Source organism: Chelonia mydas, chromosome 3, assembly GCF_015237465.2.
Source record: "Chelonia mydas isolate rCheMyd1 chromosome 3, rCheMyd1.pri.v2, whole genome shotgun sequence".
NCBI classification, from domain to species: domain Eukaryota; kingdom Metazoa; phylum Chordata; order Testudines; family Cheloniidae; genus Chelonia; species Chelonia mydas.
In genome coordinates this window covers 70,425,570-70,451,989 of record NC_057851.1, presented here as the reverse complement: position 1 = coordinate 70,451,989, position 26,420 = coordinate 70,425,570, and the positions used below count along the sequence as shown (strand labels likewise).

General features: G+C 43.9%; 1 protein-coding gene and 1 long non-coding RNA gene across 8 annotated transcripts in view; both read right to left on the bottom strand.

The window, feature by feature from the left end:
• The window catches only part of FUT9 (fucosyltransferase 9), a 117,392-nt gene that overhangs the window by 68,908 nt on the left and 22,064 nt on the right, over positions 1 to 26,420 (bottom strand). For 2 of the 7 annotated variants that reach the window (XR_006289491.1, XR_006289492.1), the window contains exon 1: positions 4,900 to 5,563. The exons of the other annotated variants lie outside the window; for them this stretch is intronic. The gene's annotated coding sequence lies outside the window, so the exon portion shown is untranslated. Of the gene's footprint in view, positions 1 to 4,899; positions 5,564 to 26,420 lie in introns of those variants that run through there. 7 annotated transcript variants of the gene reach the window in all.
• Positions 464 to 15,907, bottom strand: LOC122464999. The gene is made up of 3 exons (XR_006289496.1): positions 15,897 to 15,907; positions 10,241 to 10,246; positions 464 to 944 (listed from the first exon to the last, which is right to left on the bottom strand). It is a non-coding gene; the product is annotated as an uncharacterized LOC122464999 (long non-coding RNA).

Sequence of the window (26,420 nt, the reverse complement as noted above, 5' to 3'; positions counted from 1 at the left end):
GGGGCTATAGAGTGTGTGTATAGTTTAAAAAAACAACAACAAAAAAAACCAAAAAAACACACTCTCTGACTCAGTGACTATTTTGGCATTTTATACAAAGTGGAACAGCTTCAAAAGGAGATTAGGAGAAAGCCCCTCCTTAGAATAGCCAGTAGCCCGGTGGTTAGGACACTCCGCTAGGAAACAGTGAGACCTGGAGTCAAAGTTCCTTCTCCAGAGTGGGAATCTGAACCTAGGTAACTAATGTCCCAAGGAAATGCACTAACCGCTGGGCTTTTGGATATAAGAGCAGTGGTAAGGGCACCCTGACCTTGGTTTTGTGAATCTAGTCCCTTAGAGAGATTAAAATGCCTGAAACAAAATGTTCCATTCAGCCTGAAACAAAAATTTCCCCACTTCTTTGATTTGTGAAAAAAAAAAATTGGTTTTAGGTCATCCTGAACCAAATTATATTGATTTTTCCCCTGTAACTGTCAGTGATCTGGGGGAAAAAAAAAAACAAAACAAAACTTATTCACACAACTCTACTGGCAGCCCCCTCTCTCTGTCTATGGAGGGAAAACTCCCAGAGGGGGTGGTGGAGGGGCAAGGGAAAACAGGGTGAAGAGCCAGCACTTCCCACTTACGCTTTCCTCCAGCTGGAATCCATGGGAAGACCTCTCTCCATTTACAAGAATGGAGGGGAAAATTTTGACAATTAGAGATTTTAAGTTTTTTGTTTAAAAAAAAACTTTATATAGGACACCAAGAGCCAAAGAGAGAGGTGGTTGTGTCCAGTGGGTAGAGTACTGGTCTGGGAATCTGGAGACCTGTGACTTTGCCACAGAACTGCTGTGACCTTGGGCAAGTTACTTTACTACTTCCCCCCCGTTTCCCCTCTCATTCTTTGTCAGTCTTGTCTATTTAGATTGTAAGTTCTTTGAGGGCAGGGACTGTCTCTTACTCTGCATTTGTATAGCATCTAGCATAGTGAGATCCTGGCCATGATTAGGTCTTATAGACATTACTGTAATACTACTAATAGAAAATTAATCCAATCAAGTCAAAACCGCCAGAACGGATGTTAAGGGACCTCACTGTAAATTATGGACAAAATTCTATTCAGAAATATGCTGAGTTTATTAGTATTTTATACCAGCCGAAAAGTATAAGTGCTTCCCAGCAGACAGAAAAAGCAGTCCCTGCCCTAAAGATTTTGTAGTCTAAACTGGAGAAGTAATTTACAAGTAAAGGTGAGACACAGGGAGGGAGGAGGGTGACAGATACAACAACAAGAGATTGGGAATGTTCAGTCTAGACCTACATGTGTTTTGGTGGTTTTGTGATTTTTAGGGCTTGAATTTATACCGTAAGAAAGGGAAAGCATAGACTGGTGAAAGTTTTTGATTCATTTCTTGTGAGCATTGTGGAAGACATTTTTGTTACAGTATTATAAACTCTTTGAGGGCAGCAAAACCTGGTTCTTATGCTGTCAACAGTATCAAAAACAGGAGTTATACTGAGCGTAAGTGAGTGGGTGGGTGGGTCTACAGAAGAGGTAATACAGCCTGGAGCTCTGTTTCTTTTCCTAATTAATCTGCATAGAACTGGTGTGTGGGAAGGGGAAGAGAAGGGGTGCAATGCAGATTATCTTCTCCTAATCCAAATCCACCCCGTGCAGAGGAAGCACACACTTCCTTCAGGCACTGATGCAATCATACCATTTTTGCTGGGCTCTCTCTCATGGTATTTTTAAGGTAGGTAAGGGGATTTAAGAGGTTAGGAAGGGGAGAGATGACTAGCTGAGGCAGATATGTTCCTGAGGTTGAAATCAGTGTACACTGTAAAAGGTCAGGAAAATAATATATTGTTCACAATCTTTATCATGTATTTCATTAGGCTTTCACAAAACATGATTAAACTTAGCTATGTATTATTCAATGGACAGGACTATGTACTGGTTAAGGTTTCAAGTTTTAAAAATCAGGGTTGGGGGTTAAGGTAGAAAAAAAGCTGGACATTTGGGAAAAAAGCACAAAAACAGCATTATATTTCACTTGCTTAAACCAAAAAATTGAAAAACATTTCATTTTAAAATTACCACGGAGAAGGCTGAGGCCAAACAAGAGACAGCTTAGCCCAAAGAAATATTTAGAAATTATTCATGCCTGAAAAGCAATGTTCAGAATGAAATGTTCTGCTCAGTATTAACTATTAAGCTGCTCATGCAATACTATAAAACCAACTAAGGTTCATGGAAGCTCCTGTACTCTATCGTTTTTGGTTAGTCCAAGAAGAGATATGACATACAGAATATAAAATGGATTTATCCTTTACTAAAACCAAGGAGAGACCCTACAGCATGCAATCAATCTACTCTAAACAGAACACAGAAGAGAAATGAATCTTGAGCGACTAGAACACATCATGTACAGGACTGCTTTAAATTTGGTGCCAAACTGTAGAAATCCCAAGTTTCCCGTTAACTCTCATTTTGTTTGCCTCAACTAAGCAAGAGATTAATATTTAAAAAGTAAGCATGCATCTTTCTATATATGCATAGGAGTACTTTCCCCATATCTCTGGCAATCATATAACAAAACTGGTTGACAAGGCCCAACTGTGTTTTCAATAATTTTTCTCAGAAGTTATCAGCACCCTGGAGAGAGACTGAGAAAAATGAGCAAAGCAGAAAGAGAGAAAAGAGCACAGGAGGATGGGGAGGACAGAAGACTACAGATGGGCAAAAGGAATGGAGGAGAGATAGAGAGATAATGAAAATATCAGAGAAAAGGGAAGAAGAAAACGTTTAAGAATGTTACCGTCTTGGTTTTTATTTTTTCCTTCCCTTCGCTTAATAATGAGCATTGAATGGGGACCTCAGATGTGGGAGAATAATTTTATTTTTTTCAAGGCAGCTTTACAACATTATTATTTTCACAACACAATAGGTATGAAGGATACTACTAAGATAATGGGTGCAGGGACCTCTCTTTAATCTAAGTGGCATTTGAGAGAAATACAGGAGAAAAGAATTAAGCTTAGCACCTCAAGCTGATCCCAAACCTAATTCTTCCAGGACCTGATCATGCCTTCGATGGAAGTTGAGGACATTTACATGGTAAGGCCCTCATTTACCAGCACTAAGTAATTTAATTCTAACCAGTTAGCTGTCTGCATATTGTACTGATTCCTATGTATTTGGAGTGTATAAGAACAGGGTAATATCCAAATAACCCTGTTTACTGAATATATAAAACACACAAAGCGTAGCTATTTACATTGGGACTCTGGTTGGGTCCCGCTGGCTTTTGAAACATAAAACACAGAAACCATCACTAGAGGCTCAAACTATTTAAAGGAATACTACCCTATTCTTGTAGACTACAGTATTTAACTTGCATTAAGAGATAGAAGCAGAAACAGACCAAGCTGTCTAACTTGGAATGCATCTCATTATACCACATGGAATCAGAGAGAGACAGTATGCAGAAAATATTTTTTTCTTTAAAAACAAAGATTGTAGGATATTCACTCATCAAAAACATCAGAAGATGAATGAATCTGTGAAACAAATCAATTTGAAAGGAAGACAAATTAGAGGGATTTTAAGGTGTCTTTGAAGGTCCCCTATTGCCTATTTCCTTCCCCTGTTCGGGTCCTGTTCCATGCTAACCCTCCTCCCAGCAAAACAATGCTGAATGTAGTTGATTCTGGAAGGCATCAATGCTGCACCAAGTGTCAGTTACAGGAATTCACTCAAGAGCTATGCAAAAGGTTACCAGAACTCCATTGTAGCCAAAGGAAAAGTTAATTTCAAAGGTGAATGGCAAATCAGTTACAAAATAACATCCCTTCCCTTGAATGGCACAATATATGCTGAAGTCTCCCAATATCCCAACTAAAAAGCATTCATTTGTTTAATTTTTAATTCCTAGGTACTGCATGTCCATCCTCATTCTAATCTCCTTAGAGCTTCTACTCTGATGCGACATGCCAGCAAGCACTATGCTGGTGGAATCACATCAGCTGCAAGAGTTCTTTGGAGTAGGGTGCTGCTGATGGCTTTAAGCAAGTTCTGGGCTGTTTTAAAAACACTCTATATTGTCTGCATTTTTTGTTTTACAATGGGATATAAGGTATTAAATGTGAATTGCAAAGAAAAAAAAGTTATGCACTTTAGTTCTTCTTTGTGTTGTGTAAAACATCCTAAGCAATGAAAACAGCATTCTTTTAATGTTCTTTTTGGTGGATAAATAATCTAATTTTAATAAGGGATCCCTTTTAATCTTGGGTCTAACTTTAAGTCTCTGCACCAAAATTACGTGTGTAGGTTAATGTCCCTCCAACTGGATCTTAATGACATGCACTCCATTTTTTTCATTTAGATCACTGCATTCCTTAACGAATCAATAAATCATTCAGATCCCTAGGGAATAAACTATTAAACCAAAATCTAGTTGGCTACCAGAAAGGGAAACTTGAATTTTCAATCTGATAGTAGAAATGGATGCCTTCCAACAATTAATACACAAATCTACTCCAAAATCATATTGGTGATAAGACTTCACAAACTGCTAGGGTGATATCATTCATTCATGACAGTATGTGTTCTCCCATTCCCATTTATTTTATCCCAGCTGTTTATTTTAGCCGATACAAATGAAACCTATCCTACACTGCCATCTCAATAGCCCATCAGCTTGAGTAATAATTACATGTTGTTTTATCAAGTACCAGCTGATTATTATGAATAGCACATCCCAGAATGTGCCACACAGACTAGTAAAAAAAAAAAAAAAAAAAAAAAGGACAGCACCTCTTGCCCTGAAGAACTTACAATCTAAATGGACATATGATAAAATGAGGGAATACAAAACAGGGGTAGGAGACAGGGTTCTTGTAAAGGTTCAGACTCACCCCTGCAATGCCTCCTGCTGGTAGTCCTCGGGAATTAGCTCATCCAGCCACTGGAGAGCCCTCTGCAGGCCAGTGATCCACCTTACCACCAGCCCCCATGTGCCTCCCAGGACCCAGTGCCCCTTTCTCTAGGGTGGTGCCCCCTGGAAGTACCCCCACACTCATGTTCTGGGTCTCCCCATCTAGGGGAACCCCCACCCTCTAACCCCACCTCACCTCAATCTCGGCTACTGCCAGTCCCCACTTAGCACCTTGTATTGGGGGCAGACTGCAGCATATACACCACTCATCACAGGCAAGGGGGTTCTGGACCTGCTGCCTCCGCCTACCCATGGGCTGCCCCTCTGCAACCCTGCACCTATTCAGCCTGTAGCCTGAGGCTTTCCAGGCCAGAGCTCCCAGCTTCTCTGGCCCTTCCCCAGCCCTGCTCTAATCTAAGTGTCCTACTCAGCACCTTACAACCAGACCCTTCTCCCTCTACACACAGAGGAAGACTGACTGGGCTCCTGGCTCATGGCCTCTTATAGGGGCCAGCTGGGCCTGATTGAGCAGGCCACAGCTGCGGCTGCTCCCTTAATCAGCCTGGGGTTTTCCCCACAGCCCCAGCCCTGTCAGGGCAGGAGCGGGTAACCACCCCACTACAGTTATGAATACAAAATTGAGCTAGCTCAGAGGTATAGCACATATGGTTTTGTTTTAGGACTAATGTGAATAATGGGGATAGGCAAACTTTACATTGAGACGGGGATAAGATACAGAGTAGAGAGGAGGTGATGAGGTCTGGAAGAGGACTAGGAACATGGCTCAAAAAGAAAACTAGGGTAACAAACTGGTGAAATAGCAAACACTTAAATGACAAATTCTGCTTGAAGAAATATGTCCTCTATGAAGAATGGAAGGCAGTAAAGTCAGGTCTGCTGGGGAATGAGTGTGCGTGTGTATGAAGGGATGGGGTAGTGGGTAACAGTTTTGTCCTGGTTGGAGACACGGGCCTATATTCACCCAGGGTACCAAGGCTTCCATTCTGCAGCAGCAGCAGCCGCCAAAAGAGGCTGACATGAATGCTGGAGTCCAAAATGGGAAGATCAAAATGTCCTACTGATGGACTAAAGGGAAAAGCAGGAAGAAATTAGATATATATTATATAGTTTTAAAAGAAAATCAAGCACAGGATTAAGGCCTGAGACATTCACTTGTAGAAAAAAAAGAGACAGTAGGTTGTGCACCCCATTTTCCTCCATGAGAATCTAATTCATTCATTAAGTATAGAGCTCCACCCTATAAGTCTCAAAATGTGCACCACAGACTTTTTAAATGCATGCTACAGATATGAACGGAGACAGGCAACAACAACAAAATAACAGAGTAGGGAGTTTGGAAAGGTGTGGGATTCTTCCGTTGAGCATCTATAAAGTTTTCTACAGCACTTCACTTTTAGGATTTTGCACTTCTGATATAAATAAGTTAGACAAATAAAAAGCAAGATAACACCAGCTTTCTTCAGAACAGAGGTAAAATTAGGTCTCAAATGTGTGACATCACACTTCATGAGACACAGGTAAGAGGTAGGACTAGAAGGCACTGCCATTTATCTGTTTGGGATCTGGATTTTTGCTTTGTAAAGTGGGGCATCAAATCCATCTGTTCCACTGTGCTCAAGCTCTCTGGGTTAAATCTTTGCCCCACTGAAGTCAATGGGAGTTTTACCAGTGACTTAAAAGGAAGTTGGGATTTCACCCTTTGTTCCTGTGTAGGTTGCAAGTTTTATTTTGTGACCAATCCTGCACATGAACTATTCCCCCCCACCCCCCCAAAACACACACACACTTTCTGATGAAGTCCAATCAATTATGTTGTAATCCATATAGGTTTTTAGAGTGCTCTCATCACCACAGTATATGAGTTCCTTCCAGTAGCGTTAAACAATGTGATTAACATCTGGCATGTGTGGGTCATTCTTTGTGTTATCCTTTCCCTAAAGAGCGAATGGAGTATGTTGTGTAGTTTTTTTGTTTCAAAAGGTTTTTTCTTTTGTTTTTAATAGATACACATTCCAATGTGTTTATATTAGAGAAGTCAGGTAGAAAAAGTGATCCTTGCAAGTGGAACAGAAGGAGGCAAGTTTTGTGATGGTCCTTCGTTCCTGTGGGAGCTCAGGATCAGCCATTGAAAAAGTTCCATCTCCTCCACAAACAATCTTTACCCTTAAGACAGAGAGTTCTACTCTGCCCGAGGAGCAAAGTTATTGACCATGAACCCCATCCCTGAGCTTTAGGAGATTTTTAGATATCCTGGGCTCAGACCACTAAGCATTGTGAAGATAAGGGGATCTTGAACTTGACTCAATCTTGCATCAGTCTTTACTAAAAAAGGTAAGAGTGAGCAGATACTTAATACAATTAATACTAACAACAAAGGAGAAGGAACACAAACCAAAATAGAGAAATAACAGATGAAAGAATATTTAGGTAAATTAGATACAGTCAAGTTGGCAGAACCTGATGAAATTCACCCTAAGGTCCTTAAGAAACTAGCTGAAGCATTTATCTTTGAAAACTCATTGAGGACAGGAAAGGTCCGAGAGGACTAGAGAAGGGCAAATATAGCACCTATTTTTTAAAAAGGGGAACAAAGAGGACCCAGGGAATTACAGATCCGTCAGCCTACATGGCATTCTCATAAGCAAATTAGGGAAATGTAGTCTAGATGAAATTACTATAATGTAGTTAGACAACTGGTTGAAAGACCATACTCAAAGAGTAGTTATCAATGATACACTGTCAAATTGGGAGGGTGTATCTAGTGGGATCCTTCCGGGGTCAGTCCTGGTCCAATGCTATTCAATATTTTCATTAATGATTTGGATAATGGAGCGAAGAGTATGCTTACAAAATCTGTGGATGACACCAAGCTGGGAGATGTTGCAATCATTTTGGAGGACAGGATTAGAATTCAAAATGACCTTGACAAATTGAAGAACTGGTCTGATATTAACAAGATGAAATTCAATCAATACAAATGCAAAGTACTTCACTTACAAAGGAAAAATCAAATGCACAACTACAACATAGGGAATAACTGGTTTGGTGGCAATGTGGAGGAAAAGGATATGGGGGTTATAGTAGATCACAAATTGAATATGAGTCAACAATGTGAAAGGCTAATATCATTCTGGGCTGGATTAACAGGCGTATTGTATGAAAGACCTGGGAGGTAATTGTCCTGCTCAACTCCGCATTGGTGAGGCCTCAGCTGGAGTACTGCATCCAATTCTGGATGCCATACTTTAGGAAAGATGTGGACAACTGAGAGAGAGTCCAAAGAAGAGCAACAAAAAATAATAAAAGGTTTAGGAAACCTGACCTGTGAAGAAATGTTTAAAAGATTGGGCATGTTCAGTGTTGAGAAAAGAAGATTGAGAAGGGACCTGACAAGAGTCTTCAAATATGTTAAGGGCTGTTACAAAGAAGATGGTGATCAATTGTTCTCCATGTCCACTATTGGTAGGGCTTAATTTGCAGCAAGGGACATTTAGATTTGATAGTAGGAAAAACTTCCTAGCTATAAGGGTATTTAAGGTCCTGAATAATCTTTCAAGGGAGGTTCTGGAAACCCCATCATTAGAGATTTTTAAGAACAGTTGGACAAACACCTGTCAGTGAGGTCTAGGTTTACTTGGTCCTGCCTTAGTGCAAGAGGCTGGACTTGATGACCTCGGAAGGTCCCTTCCAGCCCTACATGTCTATGATTTTAATGAACATTCTGTTGGAAGCCAGCATCATAACTGGAGAACAGATGTGCTCATGGTAGTCCATGCTGCTGAGGAGACATGCTGCACCATTCTGTACTAGTTGGAGTTTCCTAAGGACTGAAGGCTTCATACTCAGGAATATCATTGCTGTAGCCAGACAGGAGGTGACAAAAAAGCATGTATAACTGAGGTCAGATCATCATCTACCAGTATAGGAAGGAGTCTCCTACCCAACTGGGATGGCAGAAAATGTTACTCAGGGATGCAGCTGTGGGGAGTCTAGGAGCACTTCTAAATTATGAACTGAACTGACCAATTGTGAGTGCATGTACTTTCAACCAAAGAAGACTGTGAACTCTTTTAAGTGCTTTCAATCTCACCAGTATATCTTCCCACTTGCTCAGCTTCAACCAGCTGTTTTTCATCCATAAGTTAATGCTGTCCAAGCACTGGACCATCTAGCAGTGTGATCGTATGTGGTATGACTAAATTCAGATAAGACTGATTGGTTTGGGGAAACAGCCAGATAATATGGTGAGGATGACATTCCACCCACCTTGTTCTGGATGAATGTCTACCATTTGTTAATTGAGTTTTCAGTCTAGAGGTACAGTTAAACCCCCAAAGGCTACTAAAGTATCATATAGAAGCAGTGACCAGGAATACTATTTTCATCTGTGCCTGGGGAGATGACTCTATTTCTTTCTGACATGGACCTTGATACCACTATTCATGTCTTTGTTGCCTTAAGGCTGATTACTACAATGCTCACTACATGAGGCTACACCTTAAAACCATCCAGACACCGAATATGGTGAGGAATGTGGCAGCTCACGTGGTAAGCAGTGCATCTATTCCATTCTATTTTATATAGGTTCTTCTACTGCACTTGTCATCTTAGTATCTAAGCACCTTCCAGTAGTTAAGCAACATGACTGCACATCTGTCATGTGTTGTTTGTTCACTCATACTCTTGTCTGGGGGAGTGTGATGGAGTGTTTTATTTTGGAATTGTATATATATTCACACATACACACACGTGTTTATGTTAGAGAAGGCAAGGTCAAACAAGTAGACCTTCACTTAGAAAAGAAGCTGGTGAGTTTTGTGTTGGTCCTTAGCTCCTAGGGGATTTGGGCAAGTCTCCAAGAAAGTTCTGTCTCTTGCAAAGATGAGCTTTCCCCTTTATGCAGAGAATTCCATTGTGCCAGAGGAGTGAAGTTGTCAACCACAATCTTCATCCTGGAGCTTTAGGTGATCTTTTAGATATTGTGGGACCAGGCCACTGAGCAAGTGCCTTGAAGATAAGGACCAATACATGGAACTCGATTTGATCTGTACTGACCATCTGTTAACTGGAATATAAGGTGTTTTGACATATAAAACCCTAAATAGTTTAGGACCAGCCTACTTGAAAGACTTCCTTTCTCCCCAGGCCATATTGCTGCAATTGCAGTCTGCAGAGGCACCCGAGTTGGAGTCCCCTTAACGTAAGAGAGAGGTGAGTACATTCTTTGTGAGGAACTTAGCTGTAGAGCAGGCTTCTGATCTTGGTTACAGATCTGGAATCTCAGCTGAACACACTGCAACGTCTGTCTTTTTGCCCAGACACCTGAGGAAGGCAGGGCCTAACAGGGGTGACTGTATACAGGGTAAAGGCACACCTGTTATGTGAGGGGTGGAGTTTTGGAGTTTCTTGAAGTAGGAAGTCTGAAAGAAACACAAGCAACTTTTTTCTAAATATGATGTTTTCCTCCGTTTCAGGAATAATGCTAGCTTCTCTCCCATTGGTGGCTTAAAGTAAGCTACCGTTGGAATCAGCTGTTCAAGATGTAAAAAGGTGGACTGTTGGGTTTATAGTAGGCTGCTAACCATTGTGTAATAGAAAAGTGTGAAAGCAGTATTGATCTTAGTGGGTTTTTTTAATCATAGTTGTAGTCTATAAATGTTAGAATTTTGTTATAAAATAATTATCTGGTTTATGATATATTTAGAACTTTGCAGTGTTACTGTCACTACTGTTATTTTTTACATTTACTAAAAGGTTGCGCTTCAGAGAGCACAGGTAATGCCTTCCCCTGCGGGAGGGTGGGCAACGTAAGTGGAAGGTATGAGGTAACTTTCTCTGCAGCCACTCCATGATCTGAAAATAAAGTGAGGGATAATTCCTTTCCTAGCCTCCATGCATCTTCCCGCTGTCAAGACTGGTTATGTGAGCTGTTTGCTAGGCTCAGGATTTGGGCACTAGTGTAATACAAAATAAGGAGTTTGAAGAGATTTTCAAAAATCCAGAGAAAAGCTTTGTGCCTGCAATGGTATATGGATCAGTGCTCCTTTGCTCCTTAATATACATATCCCCTCTTATCGGTCTTCACTTGCACAATGCAAACAGCTTCTAGTGCTTTTTCCTGCTCATTGATTCCAACTAACGATGGCTGTTATAAACCAATAAAGTCAGTAGCAGGCAAAAACCTATTTTTACAGATGCCAGGACAAAAGTGTTAATTAACTTAAAAGAGTAACAATTATTTTTCTTCTGCTCTCCATTTAGCTTTTCATGGATATTAATTATAGTTTGTCAAAACTGTATCTCTGAAATACCTACTCTTCTGAAAGAGTTTTAAAATGAATCCTTTGTCTCCTATATCCTATAACAGAGTAGTAAAGTGCTTTCTCTTTTCTCCCTTATATAATTTAAAAACATAGAATCAATGGGATGTATTTAGGAAGATTTAGCATCCTTTTTCATACCTTCTTATACTGTGAGATGTAATTTTATGTAGCTATGTCTCTCTAAGAATGCAATTTTTGTGATCTAAGGCTTCATAAATGATTCATAGATGGGTAATGTGGTGGAGCGGAGGTGAGCTGGGGTGGGGAACGGTTCCTCTACCCCCCCCTCGTTACTTCCTGCGTTCCCCCACCCTCGCTAACCTCCGCTCCGCCTGCTCCCTGTCTCTCCCTCACCTGAGAGGGAGGGTGGAGAAGCGGAGCAGCAGAGTGTTCAGGGGAGCAGACGGAGCAGAAGTGAGCTAGGGCAGGGGGTTGTGGAGGGAAGCCGTAGGAAGCAATGGCTGGGGGGAAATGCGGCACACTCAGGGGAGGAGGCGGGGCCGGGGATTTGGGGAAGGGGTTGAGAAGGGGCGGAGGGGGGCACAAAAAAAAGCAGGGGCAGCCAAAATTTTTTTTGCTTGGGGCGGCAAAAATCCTTGAGCCGGCCCTGGTTGGAAAAGGGCCTTGGTGCTAGAGGGGGGTACATGGAGCAGCACCGTTTGGGGGGCGCAGGTCTATGGAAGGGCTGCGGGGCCCCACATCCTGTCTCAGTATACGGGCCGCGCTGCGGCTGGTACCTGCACTGCGCAGCCATCTGGGCAGCGGCTCCGGGGCCTCGCGCGCAGAGGCTGATCCGATGCTGCCTCGCTCAGCAGCCGCGGCCGAGCTCTATGCTGCTTCCTGCCCAGCCCAGGAAGTGCGACCAGCTGCGCTGGGCATGGAGATCAGGCACCATGTGACTGGGTGCCGCGTAGGGCCAGGGAGCCAGGCCCCTGGCAGCAGCAGCCTCCACTGCTCCAGGAGCCAGGCAGGGCCGGCTGGTGCCATGGCTGGGGGCTGCCTTGGGCGTGCTGGACCGAGCCCCCCCAGTCTCTCCCGCTCCTGTGCTGTGGGGTTGTCCAGCCTCCACTGCTCAGGGGTGCTCATATCCCATGGCGAGAGTCAGGCAGACGGCAGCCTTTGCTTGCAGGGAGCCGCCGCCCCATATGCCAGGAGTGACCCCACTGACGCAAGGGCTGCAGGACTCCTACGCCACCAGCAAGCACCTGGGATGGAGAATAAGCCTAGGGAGGGCAGGGGGACAGGACAGAGCCTGGGGGGCGTGGGAGGGGGCAGGACAGAGGCACATCCCTTAAATCAGAACTTTTTATAGGGAACCGGTTGTAAAGATTTTTGCAGCTCATCACTGACTAAGACCACCTACTTCACATGCTGCCATACAACTTACAACACAAAAACAGATTCATGGGGAAGATGTGAAAAATAGCTGCAGCTTCCAAGCAGGCGTGATCTGGAGAAATGTGGGCAGAAATGGGGTAAAGTCAAAATCACTGTGCATTCTGTCCTGGATAATCAATCAAAGTTACTACAGAAAATTGGCAGTAAGCTATTGCTACTTGAGCAGCAATAATTTGTTAACAACAAAAATCCTTCTCTTCAATGTGGCAAAACAAGTGTTTCCATGGATGAGCATAAGGGTAAACTGCAAATGGTGAGGGCATCTGGGCTTCATATCAGACTGTAAGATGTAGAAAAATTTCCACATGGCTTGGCCCCTGAGCCATGTTTGCGGTAGTACAGTTTACAACATTTCCCGACATAGAATCTCCATGTTTATTTTTACCTCTTCAACAGGTATTTGTCTTTGTTCACAGTCTGTTACTACTATGACTGGGTGGCAGGATATGGATCAATGTAGAAAGCTCAGTTGGGGGGTCTTAGCACTTTCTGCTCTTTTTCACTATAAAACAGATCATATGGCTCTAAGTCTGTTTGGTATGATATTAGATTCAGGGGCTGACAAACTGTGGTACATGTACAATTAGTGGGGGGTGAGCTTGATGGTTCATCAGTTAACTTCATGATAATTTTGTAAGATGTTGGGATATGAATCAATGAAGTTTGAGAACCACTGCTGCAGATCAAAGCTGTCCAAACTGAGATACATGGAGCCCTTCCCACTGGACCACAGAGAACCAGACAGCCAGCTGATGCTGTTGGTTCTGCCCTCTTCTGTACAGCTTCAGCACACTATGGTGTACATTGATGAGGTTACTCCATTAAATGTTTTGCCTTTTCCTCTCCAACCAAGAAATATTACCAGAGGGAGATGAAGAAGCCATAAGGAGCCAGACCTGCAGCCAACACCACAGGAGCTGGATCAGCCACCAGTAGACCACAACTGCACTGAGATCTACACCCACAACTGCATTAGGATTTACTCCCACAACCACCACCACCGCCATCGAACCCACTGATGCTGGCCCAGGACCAGTTATCACCATGACAGCAGTCAGGGATAGGAGAAGGAGTACTGGTGGACTGTGATTAGATCTGGTAGAACTGAAGGAACAGGAGAGTGGAAGAAAACCCGACTGGATGGTAGGGGGACATGAGAAAGAGCACCAGAGGGCAGGGAACCTGATTTGGAAGGAGGTGAGGAGAAGCAGCAGTGGTGGGTTTGGAGGAGGGTAGAATTTTAAGAGGAGAAAGGGGTAGGTGAATGAGGGAGCAGAGGGAAGGAAATAGGAGGCTAGAGCAGGAAACTGTAGGCAGGATGAGATCAGGGGCATGTCTGAAAGGGCAATAACTAGAACAGAACAGAGTTTTGAGGGGGTGTTTGTGGAGCAGATCATGGTCAGAGGAGTACTAATTTTGATTACCCCACGGTGAAAGAAACTGATTTGCAAAGAATGGATTATGGGGTGAACTGACTGTGATAGTGTGTAGAATTGAATTAATGGGAGGAAATTGATTGTGACTTGGGGAAGCTGATTAGGTATAGTGGAGAAATGAGAACTTAAGCTGAATAAGAAACTGAATCTATACAGGGAGTTTCAGTTTGATTCATCCACGGTAGTGAAGGAAATTATGTGGATGGTTGAGAAGTACTGAAGAATTGACTTTGAATGGGATGAGGAGGAGAGTTGCTTTTGGCCATGTGGGCAGCCAGTCCAAGCCTAGTGGTGGTGAGTCTCGGTCTAGTGTGGATAGAGAAGGCAGCCCACACTTAAAAATAAGCTTTAGAGGCCCCAGTGTAATTCTTCTATATGCTATTGTACCTTGTCACATGAGTTTTGCCTCTTTTTTTTTTTTAAAAAAAAACAAAACCAAACCAAACCTTTTGGGGAACAGGAAGAAAGGAGGTTATCTAGTTTCTTGTGGCGGTCTGGGGGATCATTTTAAATTTGTAAATCTTTACTAAAAGGAGTTTAAAACTTTTAAAATCATCTAAAAGTCAAACACGTCACACTCCCCAGTGATTTCAGCCCTAGGAAACAGAGGAAAAGCAAACATAGGGCTTTTAACATCAGTATTATGCATGCAGTACATATGTAACTAGTTAACCAAAATTTATGTATCCAATTAAAAAGCACAGTGAATATGTGCTTGCATGCCTAGCTAGCCTCACTCATAGGCCTACCTACCCCTTTTTATGCTCCAGTAGTAGGCAGGCAATACAGATGTGTCTCTGAAAATTTAGCTTATAGAACTTAAAAGGAACAATAGAGAAACATGCAATGGGTTACAAAGCAATAACCTTTTCATTTCAGACCTGTACAATATACTATGTCGGTGGGGGAGAATACATTTCCTGTACTGCATCATATGCCCTCGTTGACCCATGGATCTGCCAAAGTCTATGAAAGTCCCACCACAGGGATGAAATTCTGGCCCCACTGAAGTCCATGGGAACTTTCTAATGGACTTCAGTGGGGTCTGGATTTCATCTCAGGTTTCCAATAGTAAAACAAATGGTGCTACATTCTACTCCAGCAGACACCTGTCAAAATGGATAAAAAAAATTGTGTTACTAAAAACCTACTGTTAATAAAAGGTAACTGACATATATACAGGAGGAGAGACTAAATGATCTAATGGTTCCTTCTGGAGCTAAATTCTATGAATTTATGAACCTTTAACATATAATCAGAGTTATTTAAATATTAAGAAAGACATGGGCATTCTCGATTGAAGATTTATGGAATATGAGCAAATTTTACTTATTTTTTATATAATGATATTATATTGTCTAGTTTTCAGTGATCTTCCAGATTTTACTGGAAAAGAGAGACAACAGGCAGAAAAGAACAGTAGCATCTTTGCTACAGGAAATAAACTGGATTTTCACATTCTTTAGATTTGCAAAGTTAATCAGGTGGTTGTTCAATTGGAGAGCTCCTTTTCACAACAAGGTGATATACAACAGGGTTTCCATCTGTTCAGAGAGGAGCAGAGCAGTTTTAATTTGGGTCAAAGCTGCTGTATTTAGCTTGAACATGGGAACAAGTGGAAAGGCATTGCCACTACAGCAAAACATATTTATTCTACTGTGTAATAGAAAATAGTAACACTGTGCATATATTTAAGAAACTGAAGTTTAAAATATTAACAAAATATAAACAAAAACAAGGAAGCGGATCTTAAAAACCAAACCACTTGAAAGTTTCAATAGCTGCCCTAGGAAGGGTACTTGCACAGTGCTGTGGTTGTTATATTGCTAATAATGACCAGGGGAGTCATTATTTCCACACGTCTAGAGTGCTGTACCTCAAAATCACTCAAAGAGCTGGTTCATTTACATAGCAGTTCCACGAGGTGTCACAACCCAAGTGCAGTAGGTTAGCATGACTTTGCTCTTTAGGATAGGGTGACTAGACTATCACATTTCAAAGGGACAATGCCAGCGTCCTGGGCATTTCCACTGAAACTGGGATTTCCATATGGTTTAAGTAGAACTGGCTGAGGCAGACATCCAGCTTCACCTTCTCTGGCTTCTTCTGTAGTGCTGCGGTTCCTCAGCTGGCTCCCGCCTAACTTTCATGTCATCAGCTAGCCAGCCTCTCTCCCACTTCACATTTTTTATTCTGCCATGCTATGATGTTTCAGATTGTGCCATGAAATCTGCCATGGTACCACAGAAGAGAGAGGATGCAGAAGCAGAAGAAGTCAAAAGAGGCAGACTAATGGGTAATATATTAAGTCAGGATAGAGGTAGCTACTGTACTTGACTTCAGCAGGAAGAGAACTGGAAAGGAACCAGGAACCTACTAGGACAGTGGTCACCAACCGGTCTGGCAGTGCAGCGGAGTGGCCGTTAAGGCAGACTCCTTGCCTGCCCTGGCCCCACACCTCTCCCGGAAGCGGCCAGCATGGCCCCCACAGGTGGGGGGGCAGGGGTCTCCCTCTGCATGCTGCTCCTGCCTGCAAGCACCGCCCCTGCAGCTCTGATTGGCTGGGAATGGGGAGCTGCGGCCAATGGGAGCTGCAGGGACGGTGCTTGCACAGAGGGGCAGCGCACAGAGCCACATGACCCCCGCCCCTCCCCACCTCTTCCAGGAGCAGCGTGGGGCCAGGGCAGGCAGGAAGCCTGCCTTAGCCTCACTGCGCTGCTGACCGGGAACCACCCAAGATAAGTGCTGCCTGGTGGGAAGCCGCACCCCAACCCCAGCCCTGAACCCCCTCCCAGAGCCAGCATCCCACAGCCGCTCTTGCACCCCAACCCCCCTCCCCCAGCCTTGACGCCCTCTCAGAGCCAGCACCCTATACACCCTCCTGCACCCCAACGCCCTTGCCGCAGCCCTGACCCCCCTCCCAGAGCCAGCATCCCACACCTCCTCCTGTACCCCAACACTCTGCCTCAGCCCAGAGCCCCCTCCTGCACCCAAACTCCCTCCTAGAGCCCACAACCCTCCCCCTGTCCCAGGCTCAGCCCGGAGCCCCCTCCCATACTGCAAACCCCTCAGCCATAGCCCAGAGCCTGCACCCCCCTCCCAAACCCCAACCTCCTACCCCAGTGAAAGTGAGTGAGGGTGGAAAATGGAGTGAGTGGGGCAGGGCAGGGCAGATCCTGGGCTGCCCTTAAATTCAAAAATCTTGAGCGTAAAAAGGTTGGGCGTGATCTTGGGCGTAAAAAGGTTGGAGACTACTGTACTAGGGAGACTGGAAGACTGAGGCTGGAATGGTAACGTGCCATCAGCTCTAACATGTTCCCCCAGTCACATGTCCCCTCTCACAGGGTGACTGGCCCTTTTAAGAAGGAATGGATCCAGCTCACCTTAGATTCATTAACAGCCTCTCACTGGGGCCTGATGAAGTAACTGGTCTCTATAAAGAGCCAGTTGGTAGAGAAACAAAGGAGAAACAGGAAGTGGTAGCAGACAGCTGCAAAAAGGAAGATGAAGTCACAGTTCAGGGCAACTTCATGTGTTTTCCCCCTCAGTGGTCCAGCAGGGGCACCCACATATAGGCTTCCAGGTCTCCAGTAGTTACTTCTCTTGGGTGGAGACATGCCTCTCTCTCACTCCTGAGTGGGGTTTTTCCAGGCTGCACAGTCTCTGCCTCCAATGGGAATTCCCCAGCAAAGTCAGACTGCCTCAGCAGGCCAACTCTAATTTTTCAATTCAGAAGCTATAACCAGCATAGTTGCTCAAAGTTAAGTTACTACATGTCTCTTTCTAAGCAAGCACAGTTATTCTTAAGGTAAAAGACTTACAGAAAAACACATACTAAAAACAATAAAAGAATATATACATATGCCAATACTCTTTCCAGAAATTACCCACCCCCAATCTCAACACGGTCTCTGGTTGGTGTCAGTCCTTCCAACCTTCCCTAAGGATTGGGGCCCTCCTCTTGTTTAAATTTTTCCATTTGGTGGTATCCCTCTGGAGGTGTTACAGCCTGAGTGAATTTTTCCTAATCACCCCCACTGTTCTTAGTTCTTGGAGGAATGTGGTTCCCCGCTCTGTGGAATTACATACATTCCCAGGCTCAGAATGATACATAAACTGAACACAGTAATAAGATTTAGCTCAGTTCAGTAAGATTTGTCCAGGATATTGCAGGAAATTGCTGTATCTGTCACATCTTCCCCCTAAAGAAGTGGGTATAACTAGGGTGCTTGATTGGCACCCTAGGAAAAGCCATTGACATATTTCCTTGACAGAGCATCAGCAACCAAACTTGCATTCCCTTTAACATGAATTTCTTCCATACCATAACCTTGGAGCACCAAGCTCCCCCCTTAGTACCTTGGCATTTGCCCCTTTCATTTGATGTAGCCAGGTGAGTGGTCAGTGTATACAGTGAAATGTCACTCCAAAAAGGTAGAGCTGAAATTTGCTGGGCCTACACCATGGCCAATCATTCTTTTTCTATTGGCACATAACTTCTCTCCTGAGGCAAGCAATTTCTTGTTCGGTACATGATGGAGTTTCTCTCCTCCTTTTCATCACTTTGCATCATCACAGCCCCAAGCCCTGTGTCAGAGGCATCAACGAACACCCTAAAAGTCTTGTCAATGTTGGAGCTTACCAGAACTGGTCTGTGCTCAGGACTTTCTTCAGTTCACAGAAGGCCGACTTACACTATTTGGACCAGAGGACCTTCCCTGGCTTACCCTTTTTAGATAGATCAGTGATGGGAGCAATCAGAGTACTAAAGTGAGGGACAAACCGCCAGTAATATCCTGCCACCCCAACGAAGGATCGTACCTGTTTTCTAGTCTAGAGAGTAGGCCAGTTCTTAACAGCCTCCACTATGGCAGGCTTCAGCTTTATGCAGCCCCTCCCCAATCTGTGGCTGAGACCATAGGCGCCAACTTCCCCTCTACCCAGTGGGTGCTCAACCTCCCCACCCCAGCCCACAGCCCCACCTCTTCCCGCCCCTGCACTGCCCTCACCCCATCCCCATTCCACGGCTTGCCTCAAGTCCCCGCACTAATGGGAAGAGGAGGCAAAGAGGGGGTGGCGGCGTGGGGAGCTTGGCTGCCGGTGGGTGTGGAGCACCTGCTAATTTTTCCCCTGTGGGTGCTCCAGCCCCAGAGCACCTACGGAGTTGGTGCCTATGGCTGGGCCAAAGTAGGTTGTCTATCCCCATCTTGTATTTCTCCACTTCTACAGTCAGGCTTGTTGTCTGAATGCTCTGAAGCCCCTTCCTGATGTGAGAGTCTCATACTCTCTCCAAGGCTGACTGAAAACACAAATATCACCGACATATGCCAGGGCAAACTCCCCCAGCCCATTCAGCAACCAATTTACCAGCCTCAGGAAAGTAGCAACCTTGAGGCCAAAAGGTAGAACCAAGAACTCAAAAAGCCCCATTGGGGTTAAATGCCAATTTGAGTCTGGCACCGAGTCCAAAGGTAACCCGCCAATAACCTTTAGTGAGTTAAGTTGTGGTCAAGAAGTAGGACCCTCCTAACTTGTTCAGTATCTTCTCCATTGTAGGCATGGGGTACACAGACACTGATAGTTCTAGCTTTCTATAATTGACAGTCTAATTTACCCATCTTCTTAGGTACCAATACAATGAGAGATGCACATGGACTATTGGATCACCCCTAATTCCAGAATGTCAGTGATTTTTTTCCCCCTCCAGGCTCTGGTCTGCCTTCCCAGTAACCCAAAACGGTGAATTTCTGATAAGTAGACAGCCAGTGAGGTACATCCAAGCTTACTGGAAAATATCTGGTGATAAACCTGCAGTACCTGTCTGATCTCTGCTTGCTGTGTGAGGGTTAAATGATCAGAGGGCTATGGATTCCAGTGAGGGGCTGGCCCTGTTTCTTCTACCAGACCCAGTGATGAGCTGCCAAAATCTTAACAGGTTCCCTCCTCACCCTACAAGGGGGTTATTGCCCCCCCCGTCCCCCGGGACTCCTTCCCCATCCAAACCCCCCCGTGTTCCTTGATGCCGCCCCCCCCCCCCCCCACCACCACCACCAAGGACCCCTGCCCCATCCACCCCCCTCACCTGTCCGCTGACTGCCCCCAGAACTGGGCAGGAGGGTCTCGTGGGTAGTGGGTGTCCACCCCACCCCTAAGAGCCAGAGGCACCTGCCGGGGGGCGAGGTGTGGAGTCCCGGCAGTGCTTACCTGGGTAGCTCCCAGGAAGCATCTGGCAGGTCCCTCTGGCTCCTAGGGGTGGGGGAAGTGTAGCAGGGGGGGAGCGGCCGCTCCCCCACTGATTACATCAAAAGTGGCGCCTTAGGTGCCAACTCCCTGGGTGCTCTGGGGCTGGAGCACCCACGGGGAAAATTTGGTGGGTGCAGAGCACCCACCAGCAGCTTCCCGCCCTGTGCCCAGCCCCAGCTCACCTCACCTCCGCCTCCTCCCCTAAATGCACTGCCCTGCTCCGCTTCTCCGCACCCCCCCACCCCCGCTTCCCATGAATCAGCTGTTTGGCAGGAAGCCAGGGAGGACTGAGAAGCAGGCCGCGGCTTCCCGCTCAGGCTGAGGGTGGTGGAGGTGAGCTGGGGCAGGGAGCGGTTCCCCTGCACGCCCCCCACCCCGGGTTACCTGCTGCAGCACAGGCGCCCCTCTTCGCGCCCCCCCCCCCCCCCCCACCGCCCGAGCTCACCTCTGCTCTGCCTCCCTGGGCCTAAGCAGGAAGCTGCCGCTTGCTTCTCAGCCTGCCCCGGCTTCCCGTGCGAACAGCTGATTCACGGGAAGCCAGGGGGGTGGAGAAGCAGAGCGGGGTGGCGCATTCAGGGGAGGAGGCGGAGCAGAGGTGAGCTGGGGCTGGGAGCTGCCCGTGGGAGCTCTGCACCCACCAAATTTTCCCCTTGGGTGCTCCAGGGCTGGAGCACACATGGAATTGGCGCCTAAGGCGCCATTTTTGGACGGTTAAATTTAGAAGCCCTTTTAGAACCGGTTGTCCCTCGCAGAGCAACCGGTTCTAAAAGGGCTTCTAAATTTAACAACCGGTTCTTACCAGGCTCCAGCTCACCACTAACCAGACCTATCAGTGGATCCTCTCTCCTCCTCCTCCCAGGGTCTGCACCCAGCCAGGGCCAGATTCTCTTTGTCAATAAGGTTTCATCATGTTTCTATCATGCATTCGGTGCTGGTGGGAGAGGTTAGACAAACTTCACTATACAGTTGACCTCATTGAGCTGTCTGACTATTTTGAAGGGCCCCTCCAAGCAGCCTGGAATTTAGCTCTTCTCAGAAACAAGCACCATCACTCGGTCCCTTGTATCATGTGCCCAAGCACACACAGCAAAGGCTCCAGCAGAAGACCCTGAGATAGCAGGAGAGAGATGCCAGGGGAGACTACCAGAGAAATGCTGCCTGGCTGCTGCTCAGTGGTGTGACCTAGCCTCCAAGCCATGGAGGAAGGTAGGACAACTGCACCACACTAGAGATGCCATGGAGGAAGGACAATTAATAAGATGTTGTTTGGAGTTGCATATGTTTTGCAAGACTGTTACCAGGCCTGAGAAGGAAATGGAAGCAGGGGTGCTGTAAGGCCACTGCAGGCAAGAGGGGCGTGTGTGGGTGTGTGTGTTCTGCAGGCAGTGATCCTGTTACACACCCCTTAAGAGTTCATTCTCCTATCCATTCCTCTCCATGTCAGCTTCTCAAAACCACCAGTTGTATCTCCTCAGTAACACCACCAGACCATTCAGCTGTGTCTACCTCCCTAGTGACATGTTCTCTATCACCCCTTTACCTCTGTGACATGAGCCTCAATCCAAAACTTCAGCATCCCAAACCCTACTAAGTCCCTAAGCTCCTTCTTCCAGCTTGCAAAATGAGTCCCGTCTGCTGTCCTGCCTCATCTCGAGTGAAATGTTGTGGTAATTGGACCTGCAAATTTTCCTTAATTGTGAGCTCAACTGTGAAAAGTATGTGAAATTTCATAAGATATCACAAAACAACAATAAATATTGATGGGAAAAGGTACAAAAGGGAGACAGAAAGACTGAAAAAAAGCCTACTGATATAACTCAAGTACTGTGTTAAATCATGCTTAGTAAACAAGAAAAATGTGAAACCAGAAATCAATTAACCAAAATAGGGGTGGCGGAATCGAAGCATAATTGGTGGACAAAATAGTGAGGGGATGAGCTACCCTATCCCCCATTTCCTTTGTGGGTCCTTAAAGACAGACTTTGTGGAGAAAAATTTGCAACTGTGGCAAGCTTCACCATCTGGCTGCCACTGCCACCATCTCCTGGGACCCCAGGCCTTCATCATCTTGATCCTAAGATGTCCTGTCCAAACCGGGACATAGAGCAGGACCCAGATGACATTACCACCTCTACCGTCTCCAGCTGAATCCCAACCACCACCTTGCATGAAACAGGATTGGACATTAACAACGACAGCTCCAGCCCAACTCAGCTAACGTCTCTTTTCCCCAAAAAGGACAGTTAGTATGATTTTTGATACCATATAAACAACTGTCGAACAAGAGGTTTCCCCCCCTTTCTAAAACCTCTCTCCAGCTAAAGCAAAAGGGGAAAAAGGGGTGATGATAAAATGAAGCCTTAGTTAATACCTTACATTTCCAATGCTTTAACTGATTTTCATTCCTTTCTGTATCTTTAATAAAAGGCTAAAAGGATTTTAATGGTGCGTTTGCCATGGTACTAAGCAGGCTGAGGTCTCTGTATACCAAACCTCAAACCTTGTTCAACACTGTTTAATGTTGGACAGTGACTAGGTTATGTTAACACTTCTTTAGCCCATATAATATTCCATCTAAATACAATGAATCCTTAAAAAAAAAAAAAAAAAAAGATGTTCCCCATTTAGGAGTCACAATTTATAGGTTCTATTGGTGCACATACCTGTCCCAGACTGGCTTCTGAAGAGAGGAAAATCTTATTTACAGTGAAACAAATGTTACTAGTCACTTGATAACCATACTCACCTGTCCTAGAAGCTAATACAATCTCAGTCCTCATGAGAGCTGCTCTGTATTAATCATACTACATTATGCAGTCATCTGTTATAATGGTTAAGAAAAGAGTGGTGGCCATTATCAACAGCTTTCAATGTATATACATGACAGAAAGACCTTATTTTACTTGAAAATTAGTTCTTCCCATTCTAACCTCAGAAAGCAATATTTACACTATGTGGAGTTTCAGAGATCCATGTATGGTTCTTCTAAAGATTTTATTTGTATTTATAGAATTGATTCTTTTGATTGGATTTGAGCAGCATTTAAGTTTGCTGCATATAACAAGTATGGAATATTAGTTCTGTGCAAACTAGCAATAATTCAGTTTCTCTGCTTTCTGTGTGTACATAGAATACCAACCTCCTTAAATCAACACAAAAATGTGTAAAATTATCATTAGCGAGAATACAAAAAAAAAAAATCAGATGTTTCTGTACAATAGGTAGCTTAATTACCTCTGCTTTTCCCACATTTTTCAATCTAAGATCTTCTATCATAGGAAGGGATTCTGCCATATATTACATTCTCCCCTATTCTCGAAAGAAATAAAATTGATAATACCTTTTTCTACTAAGTAACAAATGAAATCAATGTGATGAGATGTTAAACTTTTCACACTTTCATTTATTTTTTCTAATACAGTGTGTGTATAGTTTTACACATACAGATAGTAAGCTGAGATCACTTGTTCTTTATAAAATATTTATAAATTCATCAATTAGTACTTCAAGCATTCATTTATATTTTGTTAGATGCTATTATTATGCATTTAGCTTTAAATCATTTCAATAGATTCTGCTGCATTAGTTCTCCAAACGAATTTCCAAAGTGTTCAATTACTTCCCTAAATGTAGTCTGTCTTGTTTTGGAAGAAAGCCAGTTTCCCACTCTTTACACTCTTGTTCATACCCTCCGCAACCACTTGTTCCAATGATCATGAAAAGAGTCTCTCTTTCACGACTGCTTCAACAGTGAGCACTCCTTTCTTGTTAAAAAAAATTCAAGCTTTTCCTAACAAAAATTAAACTGACATCTTCATTATACTGCACATTTTGTTGAGTGAAGAACCTTCAAACAAAGAAAGATTGTCTAAGGGACCTGTTCAAAGTAGGTACTGCCTTCTTGGGACTGGAAAAAAAAATTTAGCTACTGACAAGTGGGAGCAGTATAACAGAACAAAATGGAATGCAACTAACTGTGCCTCAGATTTCCAGAAAGCCAGAGCAATCAGTTACAGTCTCCAGCACTGACCCTTTATGGGAAAGGAAATAACGAAGTGGAATATCAAATAAGAAAAGGAGACAGGTCAATCTAGATCATGTGGCATTTCGTTTTCTTAACCTTCACTAGTAAGATTATTAAAAACTGATGTATGGAGATAAAAACCAGGGACTAAAAGTACCATAACTTAAGAAGGCCATTTAATATGCACTGGCTTGGTTCCTTCTGATAGGAGTGCTAGCAAGACTAAAACCTTTACAAAAAATTACAAAACCAGATAAAATATCGAGTGTGTGTGTGTACACACACACACTATATACACACATCTTAACAATTACTGATTTACACTATTCAGACTCTAAACACAATTTGAGCCTCAAATGTAATAAGAACAGGAGTGCTTGTGGCACCTTAGAGACTAACCAATTTATTTGAGCATAAGCTTTCGTGAGCTAAAGCTCACTTCATCGGATGCTGTAGCTCACGAAAGCTTATGCTCAAATAAATTGGTTAGTCTAAGGTGCCACAAGTACTCCTTTTCTTTTTGCGAATACAGACTAACATGGCTGCTACTCTGAAACCTCTCAAATGTAATGTGGCTGTTTATTTAAGAATAATGTGAACAATTTCCTATCTGCTGTATTTGGCTTGAAAAACAGAAAGGAATTATTTTTGTTACGTATTTGTTTGACAGTGTGGTCAGTCCTGCTCAAGGCATCTGCAGGGACACTCCTGGTTGCAAGAGGTTTGAAGAACAAAGTCTGATGGAGCCAAACATAATCCCTTTTATTAGATTCCCCCCCTTCATTCCTTTAGTCAATCCAGGATTCTGCAGGCATTCATATTCAGAACACAAGAACCTCCTTTGTTGGTGACTTCCCTATTCACCAAGTAACTGCGCTTTGACTACAGGTTTTCCTAAACCTAAGCATAGTCAGGTTCTATAGTTATTTCAGAGAAACAGCTGTCTCTCCATAATTAAGATTCAGTTATTGGTAACAATCCTATTTTAATTCCACCTGCTTTAACTTGGCAAAAACTAAATTAATTTGCCTCACAAAGAGGATTCCCTTCGCAGAAAGTTTGAAGATAACAGAGTAAGGCATTTGTCAAATCTGAAACGTAACTTTTGGAATGCTATACCTCAAAAAATGGTTTGACCTAGAAAACAAAGTTTTAGTAACTTTCCATAGCAAGGACTGATGTTTTTGGCTACAGTCATATGTTCACTGGATTAATTCTGGAGTTACCTGATACAGTTTCTTCAGACATCAAACACATGAGACTTACTAGCTCAGCTGTAACAGAGAAAAATCAGTCCATATAACCTGTGGAATTTAAGCTTCACAGCACCAGAGAGACATTGAAACCAACAGCTTCACTGGTCCTGCAAAGCTCATAAACTCCATAGGAGCCTTGGTACTGGCAAGTCTCTCCAGTCCCAGACATGGTGGCTCTTTCTGTGCATGTAAGGGTTTGTATGCTCTTCAGATCCAGAGAGACATCCATGATGAACCACATGTGGAATATTCAAGGTCAGTGTGAGGAGACAGTGCTGGGACACCGCCCTAACCCTTCTCACCACTCACTTGTTTACTTGAAGAGCCACCACACTATTTGTAAGATAAAAGGCAAGTAACTTTTCTCAGATGTGTATATGTTTAGGGTATATGGAGGAAGGGAGTATGTGGCCCACATATTCAGAGTAAAGAAAAAGTTGATCTCTGGCCTTTTTGTAGAGTGTAGGCTCTCCACTATTTCTCTGTCTTCACCGATATTTGTAATTTCTCCATATTTAGTATCATCTGAGATTTTATGAGAGAGATTAACAAATTCTTTACTCCCTCATCCTGATTATTAAAATCTGATTCTCTTCTGAATTGTAACTCAGTAAAATCACTCATAGGTCTGTTCTTTTTGAAAATTAAAACTTATACCTGATCTCTTACTGTCAAAAGAGAGTTTTTACTGTTTTTTGCAGAGAGTCACAGCAGCTAATTTTAAGTGAGCTGGATTCACTTTTCTTACTGCACATCATCAGAAGAATTGCTTACTATGTTAAACTCTAGATGTATGGAAA